Genomic DNA, 15,664 nt, shown 5'->3' with positions numbered 1-15,664 from the left:
AATTCATATAATCTCAAAGGTGACGGGAGCCTCAAAGGTCATCTGGTCTGATCCACAGCTGAACAATTTACCCCTCTATGATATCCCAACAAGCTGTCCATCCTGCCTCCACTTGGAGACTTCCAGTGATAAGAGAATTCATTACCTACCACAGGAGCCCATTCACTCTTCAGACTGCTCTAAAGGCAGGCAAATGTGTCCTCCTGTTAAGCAAAAGCCAACCTCTCTTTGTTGCTTCTACCTATTCACACCAGATTTGCACTTTAAGCCTAAGCAAAACAATTCTAATCCTTCTTGCATCTGGAAGACCTTCAGATATTTCCCATCTCTTCTTCAGGCTAAAAATTTCCTGTTTCTTCAACTGTAGCACCCAGTTCCAGGTCCCTTACCTTCCTGGTCACTTATCTCTGGATGCTTTCCAACCTGTGCCAACTGTTCTAACTAAAAAGTGACACCCAAATCTGAATCCTGTACTCCTGTGTGGTCTTACCAGAGCAGAGTACAATGGAATTACTCCTTCGCTTATTTTTTACATGATAGTTTTATTAATGCAGCCTCAGACTTATTGGTACATACTCCTTGTCTTCTCTGCAATCCTTGACATTATCAAGCTCGGCTCTTCTAGATACTCTCTCCTAAGTTTTCATGGCACTGCTTTCTGTTGATTTTACTCCTATCCATCAGTCTGTTCCTTCTGTCTCCTTTACTAGATCTCTGTCATGTTCACCAACTATGGGCTCCAAGACTCTCTCCTGGGACCGCCTTCTAGAATATTTCATTTGGTGATGTGATTCTCTCTGCTCCACTGAATTCAACTGTCATCATTATGCAGATAATTTTCAGATATGTTAATCCAGCTGTAACCTTCTCCTGATCTGCATCAACAGCTGCCCAATGGACATCTTAAAATGTATGCCCAATACATGTAATACCCAGTGGAATTGTGTCAGTTCTGGGAGGGGTGGGGGGAAGGGTATTAGGAATAGAAAATGATTTTTGTAACCAAGGAATAATGTTTGAAATTGACCAAATAAAAAATGTCAAAAAAAAAATTTTTTAAAAATGGATGTCCAATAGAGCATGACTAGTGGATAGAGTGCTAGGAGGAGAGTCAGGAAGACTCATCTTCATGAGTTCAAATCTAGTCTTGGATGCTTACTAATTGTGTGACCCTGAGCAAGTCATTTAACCATTTGCCTAATTTTCTCATTTGAAAAAGGAAATGGGAAACCATTCCAATATCTTTACCAAAAAAAAAACCCAAATGGCATCATGAAGAGTTGGACACAAACTGAACTCAATCTATTTCTCCCCTAAAGCCTCCCCTCTTCCAAACTTCCTTATTACTATTGATGGCATCACCATCCTCCCAGACAACCAGGCTCCCAACATAGGTGGCAAGCTCAACTCTTCACTGTTTCTTGTCTCTCTTATTGAGAGACATCTCTCACATTCCCAACATCTCTCACATCCTCTTTGTTCTCCTCTATGAAATGGCTGCCATCTCGGTGCAGGTCCTCCACTTCATTTCTAGTAGCCTTCTGAAAGGTCTCCCTGTCTGAAGTCTCTCTTCTCCAGTCTATCCTCCACTTGGCTGCCAAAATGATCTTCCTAAGGTGTGAGTCTGACCACGTGTCTCACACACACACACACACACACACACACAATAAACTCCAGTGGCTTCACTTTCTAACCAGGATCAAAGAGATAATCTTCCCTTTGGTTTTTAAAGTCCTTCACAGTCTGGTCTCTTCTCACCTTTCCAGTCTTCTTACATATGGCTCCCCTCCAAGTTCTTCCTGTAGCTTACACATGACACTGCCCCTCCAGATTCAGCACCTCTTCACCAGCCATCCCCCAGACCTATTTTCCCCTTCCTCCTTTTCTCCACCTCCTAGATTCCTGCTGTAGTGGGCTCCAAGTGTACTTTCTAAAAAGACACCTTTTCAGTCTCCTTTAAAGCTAGTGACCATCCCCCTATACTATATCCACGTGATCTTGCATATATCTTGTTTGCAGGTAGCTGACTACATATTGTCATTCCCATGAAATTGTGAATTCTTCAAAAGCAGAGGCTGCTTTTGCCTTTCTTTGTACCCTCAACACTTAGCTCAGTATCTAGCTATAGTAAGTTCTTTTATTTTTTTAACCCTCACCTTCCACCTTAGAATCAATACTGTATCAATCAATACTTCCAAGGTAGAAGAACAGTAAGGGCCAGGCAATGGAGGTTAACTGACTTGCCCAGGGTCACAGAGGTAAGAGGTGTCTCGGGTTACATTTGAACCCAGGACCTCAAATCTTCAGGCCTGGCTCTGTATCCATTGAGTCACCTAGCTGCCCCTACATTGTAGTTCTTAGTAACTAATGCTTGATGATTTTTTTGACTCTATGTGTCACAATCTTAATTTGTCCTGAGTTTTTAAAAACAGTCCCTTGAGTCTTTTTTCTAAAACAGCAATACCTAAACACAGCTCCCCCCATGCTATAGTTGTGCCACCAATTATTTTTTAATCCTTACCGTCCATCTTAGAACCAATACTAAGTATTGGTACCAAGACAGAAAAGTGGTATGGGCTAGGCAATGAGGGTTAAGTGACTTGCCTATAGAGTCACACAACTAGGAAGTATCTGAGGCCAGACTTGAATGCATGACCTCTAGTCTCCAGGTTGTTGCTCTATCCACTGAGCTGCCCCATTCCATTGATTTTTAATCCAAACCTAGAACTTTACATAAATTCAGATGAAATTTCAGTCCATCATTCCAGCATGTCAAAATCTTTGGAGATTTTGTTTCCATTGCTAGTGTGCTATTTCTCCTAGCTTCATGTCATATGTAGATTTGGTAAGTATTCTGTCCTCATCTTCATTTAAGTCATTGATAAAAAAAAAATATCAAACAAGCCAAAGACAAGGGAGCAGATCCCTGGGACATTCTATTGAAGAACTCTTTCTGAGTTAATTTTAATTTATTAATTACTACTTTCATGTCTAGTCAATTCTTAATCCACTTATTCCCATTTTATCAGTAATTTGAAATTCTGTATTGTGTGTAGATGAATTGGAGGGAGTCAACTAAAAGTGTGGCTCCAACCTACCTTTACAACAAAATATAATGAAAAGAAGTGTGAGCCGGAAGTCATAAGATTTGGTTTCAAATCCTGGTTCTAATTAACCTAGTCTCTCTAAGCTTCACATTCCTGATGTGTAAAATGAGGGGAACAATACTATGCAAATTGTAAAAGGCTATACAATAAATAGGAACTGTTATCCCCTTTAGACATGGCGCCCTTCAGCCAAACTGATGATCTGTTCTTTCCTGAACACACCAGCTCTTTCCTAGTATCTATTATCTATGTTCATGCTTACACTATCTGTCCTTCACCTGGAATGTCTCCCCATTTTTTCTGCTCCACTCATCCAATTTCTACCACTATTTCAAGGCTCAACTCCAATGCCAGCTCCTCCAGGTAGCCTTCTTGGATTCATTCACACAAACACAGCTAAACAGGCAGCAATCTTCCTCCTCTGGACTCTAATAGCACTTTACATGCTTCTCTTATTACATAAACTCTTTCTAGCTTGTGTTATAAATAGGTCATTTAGTCTTATCAATGGAATAAATTATAAGCTCCAGGCTAGAGTCTAAATCTTTCCTTCTTTATATCCTCAACTTACCTTTTACAGTGCTTTACACAAAGCTGACACTTAATGCCTCTGGCTCCTGCACACCAGCTAGGATTTTTCCTCCCTAGGGAGCCTGAAACCAACATCACTGCTTTCATTTCTAATCAAGAGATGGCAAAACCTCTACAAAAGAACCTGTGGTTTCAATCACAACCTCTCTAGGCTTCCATTTCCTCATCTGTGAAATGAGAGGGTTGAACTAGATCAGGGGTTCTGAGCCTCCATGGGATCCATGAATCAAACCAGATAGTCTATACAGTTCCTTCCAGCTCTAAAGCTATGATCTTATCAACCAGCCATTAATACAAACTATTAACTATTTTGATATTGTAAACTGCCATACCTATTCTTCCTTCATCCCACTGCTCCTGCAAGGAAAAGAAAAAAGAAATATTTGAAATAGTGGAAGTTTGTTTAATATTGATGTCTGACAAGTATGATCATATAATCTGTTTCTCCACATCAAAAGATCTTTATCATCTTGGAACATGCTTTTCTTCAAATTTCCCACAAGAAGTGTCCCTCCTCTCTTATAAGACAAACTGGAGCATGTCTAGAAGTGGGTGCCTAGAATGTAGAGAGGACAGGAGACCATGCTATTGGGAAAGTAAATAAAGGAATTCAGGGAGGGAGGGAAGGAAGGAAGGAAGGAAGGAAGGAAGGAAGGAAGGAAGGAAGGAAGGAAGGAAGGAAGGAAGGAAGGAAGGAAGGAAGGAAGGAAGGAAGGAAGGAAGGAAGGAAGGAAGGAAGGAAGGAAGGAAGGAAGGAAGGAAGGAAGGAAGGAAGGAAGGAAGGAAGGAAGGAAGGAAGGAAGGGAGGGAGGGAGGGAGGGAGGAAGAGAAGAAGGAAGAAAACAATTATTTTATTAATTTATCAATATTATTGTTAATAATATATAATGAATATATTATTATTATTTACATATTTATTATTATGTACAACTATTTAGTATAGTGGATAGTGCACAGGGTCTGGAATCAGGAAGACTTGAGTTCAAATCTGGCCTGAGTCACTTACTAAACCCTATGTGATTCTGGGCAAGTTCTCTTAACCTATTTGCCTCAGTTTTCTCAACTGTAAAATAAGCTGGAGAAGGAAATGGCAAATCACTCCAGTAGCTTTGCCAGGAAAAACCCCAAATGGGATCACAGAGTCAAAGATACCGAAACTGAACAGGCAACATATGCTAGTCTCTGTACTAAGAGTTAAGGATGCTAAAAAAAAAAAAAACAAGCAAAAAGACAGCCCCCTACCCTCAGGAGCACACAAAAGAGAGCTACAAAGTTTAGAATTGGGGGAGGGGGTACCCAGCACAAGTTCAAGATTATAAAATACAGAAAATCAGGAACAGAAGTAAAGGAGGTTGGCCTGAGCCTTTCCACAAGTGGAGGCTCCTGGAGAAACTAGCCAATGAGAGAATGATGTGTCTTTGTGTACTGGAGAAGAGCTTTCAAGATAGATTACTCTTCTGCTTAGTCTCAAAGCTAGGAGAAATATGTAGAAGGCATAGAGATGCAAATTTCAGCTTAATATAAAGAAAAATCTATTTGCAAACAACACCATACAAAAGGTGAATGGGTGACCAAGAAAACTAATTAGTTTCTCCTCCTGGAAGGTTTCCTCACAAAAGCTGAACAACCACTTACTAGAAATGTCTTGGAGGGGATTATTTGACTGGATCACTTCCTCAGGCCCTTCAAACACTGAAACACTGTGACTCTCTGGTATACCGCATTGTTCTGCCATCCACTATATGTCTTTCTACTGACCTTTGAGGCACCTGTAAACTTGATTCTTTTGGGATTATATCCAGAAACATCATTAGGAAATTACTGGTATTAAAAAGAAAGCTTTTTGCCACAGTGAACAGCTTGGTATTGCTGAAAGTCCAATAGTTTCTCAAATGTAATCTAGACCATTTGTTCTCTTCCTCCTACTGAATTATGGGTCCACCCTGTTGCCATCTGCAGTGGTTGTCTAAAAGATAGGGCCTGACAATTAGATGAAATATAACTATTTCACATTCTACCCATTTGTGTACCTTTTTCATTTGATCTATTCTTTTGTGACCCCACTTGGGATTTTCTTGGCAAAGATACTGGAGTGGTTTCCTATTTTCTTCTCCAATTCATTAGACATATGAGGAAACTGAGGCAAACAGGGTTAAGTGACTTTTCCAGGATCACATAGGTAATGAAGTATCTGTGGACAGATTTGAACTCAGGCCCAGCATTCCATGCCCAGCATTCTATCCAATGTACCATATCCCAACAAATACACCTATTAGATGTTCCTTAAACTCCACATTCCATCACTTGATTGCTTACTTTTGCACAGGTTGTTCCCCACTTCCTCCTTCAACTCTCAACCATCTCAGAATCATTAGTTTCCTTCAAGACTCAACTCAAGGGGGCAGCTGGGTAGCTCAGTATCTTGATGACCAGTCCTAGAGATAAGAGGTCTTAGGTTCAAATCTAGCCTCAGACACTTCCTAGCTGTGTGACCCTGGGCAAGTCACTTAACCCCCATTGCCTAGCCCTTACCACTCTTCTGTCTTAGAACCAATACACAGTATTAATTCTAAGGCAGAAGGTAAGGGTTTAAAAAAAGTTTTTTAAAGACTCAATTCAAGTGCTGCCTTCTACAAGAAGCCTTCCTAATTCCTCTCAGACTGGGGCTTTCTTCCTCCTCAAATTACACTGGATGGCGCATGCTCTCTATCTCCAATAGAAAGCAAGCACTATGAAGGCAGAGCCTATTCACAAATGTCTGTGTCATTATTTCTAAGCAGATGCTTTACACAGAGGAGACACTCAATGCCAGTCAACTTGGTGGCATCCCTAGCCCACACCAGACCAAAGACGGGAAAGCTAGCTTGATCTCATTTGGACTAGCTGTGAATCTCACTGAAGTTTTTAGAAGATTCAAAGCAATCCACACAATCTTATTCATAAATAAGAACATGTAGTTAATCTCACCTCTCTTTCACAGAATATCCTCCTCCAGGACATCAGCAAAGACCTTTGGCATGCATATATGCCTACCCACTTTAAGCACACCCTGATAGCAATACTATACTGGACCTACCATTTCCTCAAGCTATACTCATGTAACTCCTGTTTCTCAAACTCCTTGAAAAGGATGTCTACATTGATTACCTCTAATTTCTCACCTGTTCACTTTGACCCATTCAACTGAAATTGTTTTCTTCAAAGCAATCAATGATTTTTTCATACTCAAAAGGTCTTTTCTCCATCCTCAACCTTCTTGACTTTTCTGAGCTTCTAACTCTACTGAATAACTCCTTTCTCTGCAGCCTGTCTTCTGAGGTTTTGATGATTCTCCTCTCTCCTGGGCCCCTTTTACTCCCTGATTCCTGTCAGTCACTTTTGCAGTATTAGCGCCCATTACTTAAGCTCAATATATAGGGGTACAACACAGCTCTGTTCTCTACTTGCTTTTTCGTTCTCAGCCCTCATGAGTTAAATAGCCATCTTTATGTGGATGTCTCAGAAATCGACAGATCCAACCCTCATCCCTGAACTCATCTCACATCCCCACATGTATGTTGGCCGCTTCTAACTGGATATCCTGGAGGCATCTCAAACTCATCATATCCCAAACTGAACTCATTCCCTTTTCCTCTCCTGAACTTCCCCACTTCTCTGTCAAGAGTACCATCAATCTTCCAGCTTTACAATATCATTTATTCTCAACTCTTCACTCTCACTTGCCCCCATTGTCTCTCATTTGACTGACTTTATCAATTCTACCTCCAAAATCTCTCTCATGTCCATATTCTTCCTTCCATCCACACAGCTACCTCTCAAACTCATATTTTTATCACCTCTCACCAAGACTATGACATTGATCCATTGTCTTAAGCCTACCCTCTCCAATTCATCCTCCACATAGCTAATGCCAAGACCTGACCATGTCATTCCCCTACTCCCAAAGATCCAGGGTGTTGAGTGCCTCTGGAATAAAATACCAATTCCTCCATTTGACATTTAAAGCTTTTCAAAATCCTAGTTCCAATCTACCCCCTTTGGGCATACTATTTTCATTTACTTTCTATTCCAGTCAAACTGGCTCACTTGTTCTACTTCACACATGACATTCCATCTGTCTCTCTGCTTTCTGTAAAGGCCATCATCCTCCATGGCTACAATGTTCTCCCTTCTCCCCTCCACCATTTAGAAGCTCCACCTTACTTCAAAGCTCGGCTCATGTCCCACCTCCTGTAACTAGCCTTTTCTGCTCCCATTCTCCCTCCACCACTCCCTCTTACAGTACTCCACAAAACACCAAAATCATTGTGGACTTACTCTGTATTTATTTACTTATTTTAAAGCCTTTACCTTCTGTCCTACTAGCAATTCTCAGACAGAAGAGTGGTAAGGACTAGGAAATTTGGGTTAAGCAACTTCTCCACAATCACAAAGCTAGAAAGTATCTGAGACCAGATTTGAATCCAGGTCTTTTAGAATCTAGACCTAGTGCCCTATCCACTGTGCTACCTAGCTGCCCCGTATTAATTTTTAATGAATATGTACATGTTATTTCCCAACAATAAAATATAAGCACCTTGAGGGTACAATAGTTCACTTTTGTCTCTGTATCTCCAGTGACAAAAAAATTTGTTTCATAGCAACAGCTAGGTGATGCAAGGGACCTGGAATCAGGCAGATGAATTCAAATTCGGCCTTAGACACTCTAGAGTCGGAAAGACCCGAGTTCAGATCCTCACTCAGACGCTTATTGTGTGGCTGCACAAATCACTTCACTTCTGTTTGCCTTAATTCACTGGAGAAGGAAATGGCAAACCTCTCCAGTATTTTTGCCAAGAAAACCCTGGCATTTGGACAACATGGTCCATGGAGTCATGAAGTCAGATATGGCTGAATAACTGAGTAACAAGCTTTGTGCCTCTTACTCTCTTAACTCTGTAGTCTGTCTTCTGAGTTCACCATTCAGTTGGAACTGCCCTCTCCAAAGTTATTGATGATCTCTCTATTGCCCAATCCAGTGGCCTTTTCTCACTCCTCATGTTTTGACCTTTCTGCCACCTTTGACACTATCAATCTATCATGCTCTTGTCCTTGATTCTTCTACATTTTCATAGCATTCTTTCTTGTCTCCTGGCTCTCCTCCTTCCTGGCTGACCACTCCTATTCAGTCTCTTTTGTTGAATCTTCATCTAGATTCCAACCACTAATGATAGATGCTCCTCAAGTCTATCTTTCTTCCTCTATTCTTTGTCACCTGGTGATCTCCTCAGCTTCCACAGATTAAATTATCATCTCTGTGCTGCTGATTCTCATGTGTAGTTTATCCAGTCCTAACTTTTATCCTTATCGCCAATCTTATATCTCCAACTGTCTACTACACACCTTGAACAGGATGTCTCAGGGACATTTTAAACAAGACATCTCAGGAATATCTTAAACTCAATACATCTAAAACTGAATTTATTAGCTACCCCAACCCCATATTCTCTTCACTTCATAACTTCCCTATTACTGTTAAAAGCATCACCATCATCCCAAGAACCCAAGCTTACAACCTAGGTGTTATCCTACACTCCTCTCTCAATCCCTCATCCAATCAGTTGTCAAATCCTATCAATTTCACCTTCCCAATGACTCACTTAGAGAATATCCTGTCTCTCCTCTGACATTGCCACCACTCTGATGCAGGCTCTCTCCACCCCAAATTTGGACTACTACAGGAACCTGTTGGCTGGCCTCTTTACTTCAAGTCTTTCTTGATTCCAGCCCATTTCTACTCAGTTGTCAGACTTATCTTCCTAAAATACAGGTCTAACCATATCAATCTTTCCCATAAAATTCAGTAGCCAAACCTATCACTTCCAAAAATCCTTTGACATTCAAAACCCTTCAGAACTTGGGTTCTTCCCACCTTTTGAGTCCTCTTACACCTGAATTCCCTCCATATACTCTGCAATCCAGTGATACTGACTTCATTTGTTGTTCCTCACACAAGATACACAAGCTCACAGGACAATCATACAAAAACACATGGAAATATTCATAAGAAGTGATGCAAAGTGAAGTGAGCAGAACCAGGAACAGCAATACTGAATAATGATCAATTGTGATCATTATCTTATCAACAAGGCAAAGATCCAGGACAGCCTCAAGGGACTCATGATGAAAAAGGCTATCCATCACCATAGAAGGAACTGATGGAGTCTAAATGCATATTGAGGCAAACCATTCATCATTTTCTTTCTTTCATGAGTTTTTTTTCTCATATAAGCGATATAGGTCTTCTTTCATGACATGACAAAGATGGAAATATGTATAGCAAGTATACAACCTATATCGAAATCTCTGACATCTGAGGGGCAGGAGAACAAGGGAGAAAACGTGTATCACAAACTGTCAGAACACAATAATTCAAAATTGTATCTGCATGTATTCTGGAAAAGAAAATGATATTTAAAAAACAAAGAAAAAAGATACACTATCTCCTAACTTGATGTATTATCCCTGGCCCTTTTCATCTTTTTCTGCCCTCCCTGGCTTCCCTTTGGCCCTAGGTAAAATTCCACTTTCTAAAGAAAGTTTTTCCCAATCCCCCTTAACACTAATGCCTTCCCTCTGTTGATTATCTCCAGTTTAATCTATAGGTAACTAAATCTATAGGTAAATAAAAACACAGTTGTTTTCTTTACATCCCCAAACTTAGCACAGTGTCTAGAACATAGCAGGTGCTTAAATGGCTACTGATTGAATAACTCTGGGCAGGACACTTAATTTCTCTCTGATTCAGTTTCCTCATCTGTAAAATGGGAATAATAGATAGCATCTACCTCCTAGGATAGGATAAAATGAGATGATAATTGTAAAGAGTTTTGCAAACCTTAAAACACCATAGAAATACTAGCTATTCTTAGAAGCACTTAATAAATGCTTGTTAAGCTTAAGTTGAAATGATTGTGGAACCAAGTCTCCTTCTGGTTTTATCCATCAAGGAATTCTGAGAGCCTTGAATACATTTTCCCCGATAGAGTTATTATTTTTCTTTTTTTAAATCAACACACAGAGTGGGTTACATCTCTCAATTAAGTAATTATGAAAATAGTCTTGCAGAAAATCACCTCTAGAAGTAGGTTGGCTCTAAAACTTTCAGCATAAGCAGAGATCATTTTCCTCAAGGATTTTACAGACACAAAAAAGTGAGCATACAGTTGGTAGTTGTTGCTATCTTCTCAGTCACCTTTCATAATAAAAACCACTTATGTTATTTTCCATTCTTTTGGAATCCTCTACCCTTTGCAACAACTTCAAAATCAAACCATGAATGCCTTTAAAATTGTCACACCCAATACAGATTTCTGCTTTATGCATTTGGTCAAGTCCAGTTCTTCCTAACATTATCTTTTTTTTTTTAACCCTTCCCTTCTGTCTTAAAATCAGTACTACATATCAATTCCAATACAGAAGAGCCGTAAGCCCTAGGCAACTGAGGTTAAGTGATTTGCCCAGGGTTATAAAACTAGGAAGTATCTGAGGTTATATTTAAATTTAGACTATCCCATCTCTAAGCCTGGCACTCTATCCACTGAGCCACAAGCTTCCCCCTTAATATTATTTTGTTAAGTGTTATTTCTATTCCCTTTTTTAGCCCACCAGAAACTGAGGCAAAAAAAAAAAAAGATCCTGGTTATTATATTTTTATCAATGATGAGAACAGTTAACTTTAGATAAGCAAATCTGATAAATGTGTTTCCTTTCACATTTATTTGTTACTCTTTTTCCAGTTCCATCTCTTGGGATGATCAGGTTAATTGGGTCTCACTTCTTTACTTAACAGATGCTGGTTCACAAGCAGCAATTATCTTCATGGTTGTCTGTTTACTTATGCTTACCATGAACATTGTGGGCTAAAAACAATGTCCTTAGGACATTTTAACTAATTCAAATATAGATTTATCTTCCTATTGCAACTTGAGGGTCAATTTGACATTTTAAAAGAATCAAGTCATTCATTTTAATAGGTAGCAAAGACTAGTATATCTAACCTGAATTTGTTTTTCACCTTTCTCAGAGCTGAGGACAGGAAAACAGCTAAGCAGCGGTCACAGTGCACAAAGCACTGCAGTCAGGAAGACTAGAATTCAAAGCCCACAGACAAATCATTTAACTTCTGCCTCAGTTTCCTTGAATGTAAAATGGGGGTAACAGCACCTATATAATGTTTGTTGTGAGGTTCAAATAAGATAATATTTGTAAAGCAACTTAATATAGTGCCTAGACCATAGTATCCCCTTAATAAATGCTTGTTCCCTCTCTCAGGCATTTGTAATATATGTAATAGATTCAGTCATTTTTTCAAACATGTCTTAACTATTCATTACCCTATTTGAGATTTTTTCACAAAGACACTTGAGTGGTGTGTCATTTCCATCTCCAGGTAATTTGATATATGAGAAAACTAAAGTAAACCTGGATAATTGACTTATACAATTAGTATAGATGTCTGAGGATGGATATGAACTCATGTCTTCTTTACTCCAGGTCAAGTCTTCTATGCACTATGCCATGTATCTGTCTATGTTATATGCATATTTATGAGTATGTGTGTATATATGTATGTGTATATGCATATACATAGATAGGTACAGATTTAGTCATTTTATTCTTGTCTGATTCTTTGTAACCCGTTTTGGGTTTGTTTGGGTTTTGCTGGGGGGGGGGGGGTTGGCAAAGACACTGGAGCTGTTTGCTATTTCCTCTTCCAGCTCATTTTACAGATGAGGAAACCAAGGCAAAAAGAGTTAAGTGACTTATCCAGGTTCACACAGCTAATATTATCTGAGGCTGGATTTGAACTCAGGAAGACATCTTCCTGACCCCAGGCCTGGCACTCTAACCACTGTGCCAATTAACTGTCCTTGCACATAGCAGCCACTTAACAAATATTTAGTGAATTAGATTCAGATCCATCATTGAATAATGGCAATGAATTGAAATAAATATGGAAAAATATGGTCAGAGTCCTCAAAGTAAAGGAGTTGTAACACATTCTCAATAAACAGATGAGGAAAATGTAGGAGGTAGAAAGACTGATTAAATTGGTGAGGAAATGGTAGGAAATATATATATATTTTTATATATATATATATGTACACACACATATGTGTATGTATGCATAGAATATATATCCTCTCAGTCTGGAGATATATATGCATACATATATACACATACCTATATATATAAAATTGAAGAGAAAATGACATAAGGAAATCCATGGAAGAAGAGCCAACAGTATGCTACTATTGGCATGAGAACAAAACATTGTCAAAAGTTTTAGCTTGGGTGAACAAAAAGTAGAGTTCTTAATAAAGGAGGTGAGTTTTAAAAAGGATTACCGAATATCAGAGCATGAAATCTAACAAAGGTTTCTGCCTCCCCCATTCCTAAAGCCCATATTCTCATCATAAAAGTGAGTCTGATTTAAGTAAGGTGGTCATAAATAGAAGGTTGGGGGGGTGGGTAAATTTCCCTAGTCCAGATTGGTGGAGCAGGATGATCTGACAAAGTAAAAAAAAATGGAAAGGATATGGAAATAAAAAATGGAGGAAGTAGAGTTTTTTGAGTGATGGAAATTATTTGAAAGAAGAGGATTTGAGGAAAGCTTATTTATAAAATGAGGGGTCTTGGGTAGAGGGTGTCAACCTGAAATCTAGACACCTCAATTTTACCCATGCCCTTTGAGAAATCCCAGGCACACCTGTTTTAGATTGAATTATAGACCTTAAACTGTTTGGGGGACCCTAGTGGGGGTGGAATCTGTGGACATAGTCAAAATGTTGAGTGCCTTTATTTATCTTAGAAACTTCTCCCATTAAATTAAAGTCCTCTCAGGAAGCCCAGCTCTTAGTTTGACCCTTTCCTTTGTAATTATTATTGTTGAGGGCTCCCTGATATCCCTGAGGCTGGCTACAGACCTCTTTGCAGCCTGCTTGCAGTTTGTCTATGCAGGCTTGCCATAGGAAGTTCTCCAGAGGGTATAAAAGACTCTCAAGTTCTGTCCCTCTTCGGAGCTGGCATCTAGTACAGTGTCTTCTTCCAGGGATATGGCCCCAGAGTGCCCAGGGTGTAGGTCCTGTGTAAATCTTGGTGCTGGGCTCTGTGTAGCAGCTGAATATTGGGCCTATCCCTATCCTGATTAAAGATTTGGGTTTTTCTGACTATCTAGTAATTCTGTGTTTTTTCCAAGTTAACAAGGGGAAAGTTAAGAGATGGAAAAAGTGGGGATAGGGAGGGAAAAGAAATATTAGGGCAGATGGGAGCTGGGGTGGAGGAGTAAAGAGGGATGTTAAGGAAGAGGAGGAAAGAAGGGGGGAAAGCTAGGGGAGAGAAGAGGGTAAGAACTAGGAAAGAAGGAAGCAAAAAAAAAAAAAGACGATAGGAACTAGAACTAGGAAGAAATTAAGACCCAGAGGGAGAAGGGGATTGGACTACAAAAGAGATGAGAGGAAAGGGGAAATTAGTGATCTAATCTAGTGAAAGAGTAGGGGGGGAGCTCAAAAGAGAAGCAAGTATGGAGAAAGGAAAGGGGAGAGGAGGCAAACAACTGAGGGTGGGGGGAGAAGACTAGGTAGGGCTAGTAGGGGAGCTGATAAGACTTGGGGAGAAAGAGAGACAGGGAAAGAAAGGGAGGCCTTGGGAAGAAAAGTAGACTCAAAGGGAGGAAGGACTTGGGGGACAAGGGAGAGCAAGGGGAAGAAGGGAGATAACTAGGAAGGTAAAGGAGGCAAAGACAGGGGGGAAGAGAGGGAGGATCAAGGGAGCACCTAGATGAAAATGGAACATCCCATCTTCATGTGAGGCACAAATCCAAGAAAGAAGACGGGTGAAAGTAAGGCTGGAAAGGGTCAAAAGCCCACCTAAGAGTCTCTGAAGGGAATGACTCAGACCAGCCTTTCCTTGGCTTGCCCCATCACAGGCAGGAAGGGGACCAAGACATGGGGAAGAGGAATCCAGACTGTGCAGGGAAGGTTAAAGGGTACGGGTCAGGAGTAGGGGGTCTTCAGGGCCTAAGCGCCGTGGGCCAAACCAACTGTCCTTGCTGGGAGGGGGAATGACACTTATGCTCACAAACACCGCCCTCCCTTCCCCCCCACCCCCAAGTTCGCCCTCCCGCTACAAGAAGGTTCTCGGATGTCTTAAAACGGCCTTGGTAGACCTATCCTCTGTGGAACTCCCGAGTCCTAAAACACACCCCCAGAAGCCTCTGTCATAGTCTCTTCCCGCCCTATCCTCCCCACCGGCCTCAATGGTTCCGCCCGCCGCCCGGCATGGTTACCGAGGAGACGGGGACCGCTGCTACCTCCGCCGAGGGAGGAAACACCTTCTAGCCCGGAGATTTCTCTCCATGAGGGGCCCTGGTGGAACTAGGAATAGCGCCCACCTGAGGTGCATGTCTTCTGGACCGGTCTGGAGACCTAAGGGGAGGTTGCCGCTTCCACCCGCCACCGGGCGAGCGGGTCCAAGGTGGGCGGACTAGGAAGGCCGGAGTTGGTCCAGGCCGAGACCCCGCCCCCACCAGTTCCGTCATCAGGGGCCGCGGCCGCTGTAGGCCAATCAGAGCCCAGGCCGCCGAAGCCCGACCGAAGGGTGTCACCCAATCGTTGCGGTGATTGGTCCGTCCTGATTTGCATGACTGGCGGATATGCGACCAATGGGAATGTGAGGGATGACCCTGAGCGCCAATGGAAAACCGGAGAGGGCGTGGCCTAGGGAGTCCCACGAGGTGGAGATGCTGCGGGCGGAACCTGCCTGGGTGAGCGGGATTCGGAGGCTCTGAACTCACCCTCGGGAGAGGGCGGGAAGGAAAAGCCGGAGTCGGGAGCAAGAGCCGGAGCCGGAGCCGCAGCCCCCCAGGTGAGTGCGATCTAGAGAATGGGGCAGGGGCGGGGGCCAGGACCCGCAAGGTGAGCGCT

General features: G+C 41.4%; 2 protein-coding genes across 10 annotated transcripts in view; one reads left to right on the top strand and one right to left on the bottom strand.

The window, feature by feature from the left end:
• The window catches only part of NPHP4 (nephrocystin 4), a 187,610-nt gene extending 172,347 nt beyond the window's left edge, over nt 1-15,263 (bottom strand). For 4 of the 6 annotated variants that reach the window (XM_056795926.1, XM_056795929.1, XM_056795927.1 and 1 more), the window contains exons 1-2: nt 15,133-15,263; nt 4,031-4,055 (exon numbers count right to left, since the gene is read on the bottom strand). The gene's annotated coding sequence lies outside the window, so the exon portion shown is untranslated. The remainder of the gene's footprint in view (nt 1-4,030; nt 4,056-15,132) is intronic. The other 2 variants (XM_007492081.3, XM_056795928.1) reach the window with 2 other exon arrangements.
• A 163-nt stretch (nt 15,264-15,426) lies between these two features.
• Nucleotides 15,427-15,664, top strand: part of KCNAB2 (potassium voltage-gated channel subfamily A regulatory beta subunit 2) — a 193,722-nt gene continuing 193,484 nt past the window's right edge. For all 4 annotated transcript variants that reach the window (XM_056795948.1, XM_056795945.1, XM_056795947.1 and 1 more), the window contains exon 1: nt 15,427-15,605. The gene's annotated coding sequence lies outside the window, so the exon portion shown is untranslated. The remainder of the gene's footprint in view (nt 15,606-15,664) is intronic.

Source organism: Monodelphis domestica, chromosome 4 (assembly GCF_027887165.1).
Source record: "Monodelphis domestica isolate mMonDom1 chromosome 4, mMonDom1.pri, whole genome shotgun sequence".
NCBI lineage: Eukaryota > Metazoa > Chordata > Mammalia > Didelphimorphia > Didelphidae > Monodelphis > Monodelphis domestica.
Note: the sequence above shows the minus strand (reverse complement) of the source record. Positions and strands in the feature narration are given on the sequence as shown.